The sequence below is a fragment of the Poecilia reticulata genome, unplaced genomic scaffold (assembly GCF_000633615.1).
Source record: "Poecilia reticulata strain Guanapo unplaced genomic scaffold, Guppy_female_1.0+MT scaffold_821, whole genome shotgun sequence".
NCBI classification, from domain to species: Eukaryota; Metazoa; Chordata; class Actinopteri; order Cyprinodontiformes; family Poeciliidae; genus Poecilia; species Poecilia reticulata.
In genome coordinates, this window is record NW_007615565.1 from 1 (window position 1) to 7,461 (window position 7,461).

Sequence of the window (7,461 nt, forward strand, 5' to 3'; positions counted from 1 at the left end):
CTCAGCCTCTTGGAACATCTCATTGGTGTAGTGACTTCCTCCATTCCTGTCAACAATGGTTCTGATCTTCTTCAGCAGCTCAGTGACCTGAGGTTTATTATCTTTCATCTTATTGTTGAAGACATGATACTGGTTGCTACATCTGGACACCAGATCCTGCAGCTCTGGGCTTTCAGACAAATAATCTTCAATGGTGCCTTTAAGGTTGTCTCCATAGGTAAACAGAATCATGCTGTATCTCTCTGCTGCCTCTCCAAAGATTTCTTGAATCTTTTACACGGATTGTTTTTCTTCTGCTGTGAATCTGCCGATTGGAACAACCACCAGGAAGATGTGGGGTCCAGGAGAAGCATAGCAGACGCACTGACTCAGGTCTTTAGTTTTTTTATCTTCTCCAAATCTGGTGTCAAACAGATCTGGAGTATCAATGACAGCAACCTGCTGTCCATCCACATTACTGGAGCATTTGGAGCAGTCAATGATCAGGAATTTGGGGCTACATTTGGACTGAAAGCACTCTCGACCCAGGATGGTGTTTCCAGAAGCGCTCTTTCCCTTCCCAGTCTTCCCCACCATGACGATCCTCAGCTTATTGTTATTTATGATGTTTGCTCCTGTGAAGAAGAAAGTTTTAATCTGAATTAGAATCCTTATCATGTTGTACTCATAACTTCAAGCTCTATGTATCTGGAAGAGAGGAAATGATCCAGCTGTGATCTTAGGAGGCATTGAGGGATAGTAAGGTCAGGTTCACAGGTGAGTATAGAACCTAAAAGTTTTACCCAAGTAAAAGTAGCACTACTTATTACAAATGTTTACTCAAGTAAATGTAACTGTCTAAGAAATTATACATGTAAGAACAAAAAGTATTTGGTTAAAAGGCAACTCAAGTACAAAGTAGATTATCAGATGATCTGATTTAATGTTTAAAATTATGTCATCAAACTGACCAAAAATGTGAAGTTACATCCAAGTTCTCACTATAACACTAAAAGTTTGGACATTTCCAATCCAAACTCATCTGTTTAAAACAGACTACGTCCTCTGACTGCATTTGCACTGTCCTTTTATATCTTATTTTGTACTTAATTTTACTGTGTATGTTAATATTTAGTCTGTTTTCATGTTAAACTATATAAGGCAATATAGAGTGTCAAGAAAGGTGCCTACAAATGAAATGTATCATTATTTTTATTATGTGGTGTTAATTCAGTGAGAAGGGATTTTATTCACCATAGAGCTTCATTTATTAACACAATAAAAGAGACAGAATCTGGTTTGTTTTGTCCTATATACAATGTCTTATACTTAAAAGTTGTGTTTTAGAAACTTTCAAAATTAGAAAGTTTAAAGAAACTTTTCTTGTAAAGTTCTGTAAATACAACAGCAAAGTTAAATTTGTTTAATGATTTCACAATTTATATTTTAAAAAGGTTTCTGACAAACTCAACAAAGTTTCTCCAGCTTTAGCCAAATGATAGAAACTATTAGTTTGTTGAGCTTTACCTCTGGCCTCAGATTCATACATGGACTGCAGCCTGGATTTCTCTGCTTGAATTTCTCTCTGCTGCTTTTCCTTCAGTTGGTTTTTCATGGTTTCAAACACCTCCTTTTTCTCCTCCCTCTCTCTCTCTCTCAGCCTGGAATTGCTCCTTAATTTTCTTCATCTCCATTTCATACTTTTCTCTTATTTTCTCTCCAGTTCTTCTTTCTCTTTATGTATTTCTTCTTCTTTCTCCTTTAGGATGTGTTGTTTCTCCTCTTCTATTTTCCTCTCAGCCTCTTGGAACATCTCATTGGTGTAGTGACTTCCTCCATTCCTTTTAACAATCATTCTGATTTTCTCCAGCAGATCAGTGACTTGAGGTTTCTTATCTTCTAGTCTATTGTTGAAGACATGATACTGGTTGTTACATCTGGACACCAGATCCTGCAGCTCTGGGCTTTCAGACAAATAATCTTCAATGGTATCTTCAAGGTCATCTCCACGGGTAAACAGAACCATGCTGTATCTGTCTGCTGCCTCTCCAAAGATTACTTGAATCATTTGCACTGATTGTTTTTCTTCTTCTGTGAATCTGCCGATTGCAACGACCACCAGGAAGATGTGGGGTCCAGGAGAAGCGTAACAGACGCACTGACTCAGATCTTTGATGGTTTTATCTTCTCCAAATCTGGTGTCAAACAGACCTGGAGTGTCAATGACAGCAACCTGCTGTCCATCCACATTACTGGAGCACCTGGAGCATTCAACTGTCATGTATCTGGCGCTGCATTTGGATTCAAAGCACTCTTGACCCAGGATAGTGTTTTCAGAAGCGCTCTTCCCAATCCCAGTCTTCCCCACCATCACGATCCTCATGTCATTGTTGTTTGTAATGTTTGTTCCTGTGAAGAAGAAAGTTTGAATCTGAATTAGAATCATCATGTTGTGCTCAGAGCTTCAAGCTCTGTGTATCTGGAAGAGAGGAAATAATCCAACTGAGACTTTAGGAGAAATTCAGGGACTGTTTCAAAGGTTTGTGTAGTACCCAAAAGATTTACCCAAGTAAGAGTAGCACTACTTATTATTACATATTCTTACTAAAGTGAAAGCACAAAGTAACTGTCCATGAAATTACTCAAGTAAGAATGAAAAACAAATGGTTAAAAGGCAACTCAAGTACAAAGTAACTTCTCAGATTATCTGATTTAATGTTTAAAATGATGTCATCAAACTAACAAACCTCGTTTTTACGGGTTGTACTTGGTCCTTAAAATACCAATTTCTGGTATGTTAAATATTATCTTTATTTGTATGAAAAAATATCATACAAATAAATAACATAATTGTAAAATATCAAATTCAAGCAGCTATTTTCCAAACCATATAAAACTATGAATCTAATACTTATAGTCAGTAATACAAAAATCCTGTATGCTAGAACAGGTGAAGTAACTCAGAAGGTAGAAAATAACATGAGAAAAACAAAACTTATGCACCAAGAAGTCTCACTTTAGCTGTAGGTGCATCTATCTGATAAATTTTTGTCTTTTCTTCTTTCAGCATAGCGGGTTGAGCATCCATTATTGCAAAAAAACAATAAAAAATGTAGCATGCTTAAAAGCATAAAAAAAAAGTTACTCTAGTAAATGTAACTGAGTAAATTTAACTCATTACTATCCACTTCTGTTCAGTTTTAATTCTTGTTCTTGCATTTTATCCTCAGAAATCAGAGCTTTTTGATTAATGTTGGTATTTGTATTTTTAACTTGGCTTTAACAAAGTGTCTCAGTAAAACTATCACAGTTATAGTGCACCTTATAATCCAATGCGGCCTATAGTGTAGAAAATACGGTAAAATAAATACATAAAATTATAAGATAATAATGTGTGACAGACTGGCGACCTGTCCAGGGTGACCCCGCCTCTCGCCCGGAACGTTAGCTGGAGATAGGCACCATCACCTACCGACCCCACTGAGGGACAAGGGTGTAAAGAAAATGGATGAATGGATGGATGGATAAGATAATAAAATATGGTCAGTTGTCATTTAAATAAGTCAAGCCTATAAATTAAAGGAAACCCCAGAATAACACAGAAGCTGAAAGTGAAAAGTTTCATCTTTACATGTTTTTGTTTGTGAATATTTTCTCCATCAGAACAGAATCAAGTTAATCTGACTCACCATAGTTGCAGGTCTTGTTTGGGCTGAACTTGTAGCTGGCCATGATCAGAGAGATCAGTGTGACACTGCAGCTGCAGTGAAGTAATGAATATACTTTGGATCCTGCACAGTCCGAACGTCAAAATTAAACTGAAACTGAAGCTTTGATTGGCTCTTGTACAGTTTTTTTAATTTTTGCCTTTTTCAATCTTTTCTTGGTGTACATAATCTGACAGATTGATATTTTATGATTTTCCATTGCTTCCTAGAAATGGAAATCCTTCTTTAAAACAATAATTTAATTATGGTTCATTTAATCTAAAAATTTGCATAATCCGTTAATGAACAGTATCAAAGCTTAAGGTGTCACCTCAATTTTTCTCTTTCCCAGATAAACAGAAGCTGATGTTCTGAGTAAAACATTATCTTTCTAAATCAAATTCAAACCTTTACTTGACTTTCCAAACAACAATGAGTTGAAGATTTGATTATGAAAGACAATGAGCTGTGAAGAGGTTTTCTGTCATAATTTGTATGGTTGTAGTGGTGAGAATGAACGCGGAGATCCAGATAAAGATGATGATGAATCTTTAATGATGGTGATAGCTCGAAACAGTCCAAGTCAGGCAGCACGGCAGGAACAATTAGCACACAGCTAATTACCAGTAGCAACTGAAAATGTGAAACAGAGACAAGAGCTTAGCAAACCATCACTATACAGTTCTGGAAAGCAGACAGACTGACACACGCAACTGACAAACGACGAGGAACACAGACAACAGGTGGGACGAGGGTAATCATAGGAACAAGAAGACACAGCTGGGAACAAACAGGGAAGACAGGACAGAGACTCAGGGAAACAGGACTAAACACAGAAAATCCCAAAATAACTATACAGAAAAACACGGATCACAACATTCTGGAAAACCCATTCTGGGTCAACTGTGCTTTCAATCCAAATGCAGAAACAGTTTCCTGATTGTGAACCGCTTCAGACAGAAAAACAATCAGTGCAACGGCTCCAAGAAATCACACAGTTTGGTTTCAGTCCTGTTATTTTGAACAGTTATGTATCAAGGTTTTATCGATGAGGAAAATTAGAATCTAGTTTCCTTGTTGGGTGTAAAAGATGAAGATGGTGACAGCAGTCAGTAACACTGGGAATTTCTATTTGCTCTGTTTCTAATAAAAAGTGGAATGAAGGAAATAGATTCTGGATTCTGTTCAAGGTTTGAGAAATTTTTTATTGATCCTTTGGCTCTTTGTGTTCAGAAACATAAAACTGTGTCTGATTAAAACTGATTTTAGTGTTTTTTAATGTTTCACTTCTGTTGAGATATTTTGTGTAATCCTGTTCTGAATATGAAATCACAAATAAAGCTTGATCAAACGAATAATTTATGCTAAATTGATAATACTATTTAATTTAAGGGCAAAAACTAGAGAAAAGTGAAAATGCTCCTAGCTTTGATTTGTCACAATGTTTGAACTCATAGCCTTAGTATAATTACAAGACCTACAAAATCAGCAAGTATTCACTTAAACAGCACCTGCCTGCTAAAATGAAGTAGGTTAATAGAGCTCAAAAAGCAACTTTATGTCCTGATTTGAAGAAATTTAGGAGCAGGTAGATCAATACAACTTTATATCAGGCCTTCCCCTGATTCATTTTCTGTGGTTTATTAAACTAACCAAAGAAGCAATAATTTTGGCCCAAATTTTGGGATGGGTTCAGGTCATACATTTAAATATGTCATACATTTAAGCTCTATCTGTGAATGAACTGGTTTAAATAAGCACAAAAAATATTACAGAACTAACATGAAGGGCCAAAAGTAATAATAAAAAAATTCAAAAGAAAAATAAATTAAATTGAAAAGAGAAAAATCCCTGAATTTTTAAATTTGAGCCAATTTTAATGTAAGTAACTTACAGAAAATACGGTGAGAAAAGTGAAGATCGTCCTTCCCTTGCTGCTCTATTGATAACTGATGTTTTACTGTTTAAAATATTTTAAAACGTGTCATAGTATTTTACTTACATATGTGGCACTGAAAGTTATAGCCTAATGTTTTGTTCATGCAAAATAAAAAACATTACTCTAGGAAAGTATTTCATCAGAGATCACAGCTTTTCTGCTGTTTTCAAACTGGCCACGAGAGGGCGGTGTAGCGCTACTTTACATTTTTAACTGCAGGTTTTCACATCGACATAAAGCAGGGGTGCCAAACTCCAGTCCTCAAGGGCTGCTGTCCTGCAGTTTTTAGATGTAGGTGTAGCTTGTAGGTACAAAACACTGGAATGAAATGGCTTAATTACCTCTTCTTTGTGTAGATCTGTTCTCCAGAGCCTTGCTAATGACCTAATTATTCTATTGCAGCAGAGGCACATCTGAAAGTTGCAGGGCAGTGACCCTCCAGGACTGGAGTTTGACACCTGTGACATAAAGGGAACGGAGTTGAGAAATAATCCGCAAAGTTTTCAACAACCAGCACAGCTTTGGTCTGAGGAGTCTCTGTATAAAACCTGCTGGGTGATTTATGTGGCCGTGTTGGTGAGTTGAAGACTTGCATAACAAGGAAGAACCTTAAATGTTACAGCTAATGTGTAAAGCTGTGTTGTTTTAAAATGTTCAATAAGAATTGACAGAGACTTTCTAAATATGTCTGACTGCAGCAAGTGAGCAGATTCCTTTGAATTTAAAAGTTGGTGAGAAAAATATTAGTTTGCCTTAGAAAGGTGGAAATAGCTGCTCCTGTTCCTCGATTGTTTGGGAGCCAATAGCTATGAGAGTTTCACCACTCATTCATACCAGGTGCTTTTCTATCCAGGAGTCCTTCTGCCTGTGTGTGGAGGTTAGTGCTTTACATTATTGATAACAGCAACACACACCATCTCTGGCTCCTTTCCCACCACTATGATGTGAAATTTCCTGTCCAAAAGCCACGTTATGATACCTGGACTCAGCATGCCCTGGACTCCATTGTCCTCTGGGCTCACATGGCTCTTGGTGGGCCAATGTAGACCTGGTCTCCTGTTGCTTTTTGTGTCTGAACTTGGGCTTGGGCAACACCAGCATTAAAAAAACTAGAGTCTGGCCAAGAAGAGACAGAAAGTCAACTTCCTTGACTAAATTCATCTTTTTATTTTCTTTTTATTTACATGTATAACTTTCTACTAAAAATATATTTGAACACTTCTCTTGTCATGGTGTATTTTTTGCTAATGTGTTTCAGTGTCATTGAAAGATACCTAATATATTAACCATTGCGTTCAAAGCGTTAAAGTAAACCTTAATATTCAGTCATGTATTGTCTATACTCACCCATCAAATACATGTAAGTAATTGAACATCACTATGAATTTGTGTCTGTTGTAAAGAATGTCCACACAATGTAACTGAGCACACAATCTAAATGTTTTAATAATAAAATAAGGATTCATTTAGCTATTTATGGTATTCTTCTAATAAAAGTGCAGAATATTCTGAAAATACAGTGAATTAGAAATGTATTGAAAGTTGTTTAAAGTAAAATGTAATGCAAGCAACAGGAATGAAGCAGTCTTTCAAAAGAAGTGAAGGGACAAAGCTGAGACAAAACTCCAGAGTCTAAAATAATAATTAGCAGAACCATGCAGTGATCCATGAAGTTGTTTTAAATTAACTCTGTAAAAGACTGTTTGCTAGCTTGCGCTAATTACGGGTGTCTCGTCAATTGAATCTTCCTCGGTCAGAAGGAATAGGCATGCAGCTCAGAAGTTTTTTACTGATGGATGTTTTATTGCCACCGAGCCACAGAAGCACAGAAAAACA

General features: G+C 36.5%; 1 pseudogene; it reads right to left on the reverse strand.

Annotated features, from left to right (window-relative positions):
* Nucleotides 1–6: 6 nt before the first annotated feature.
* LOC103461238 (GTPase IMAP family member 7-like) lies at nucleotides 7–3,711 on the reverse strand (annotated as a pseudogene).
* Between the last annotated feature and the right edge of the window lie 3,750 nt (nucleotides 3,712–7,461).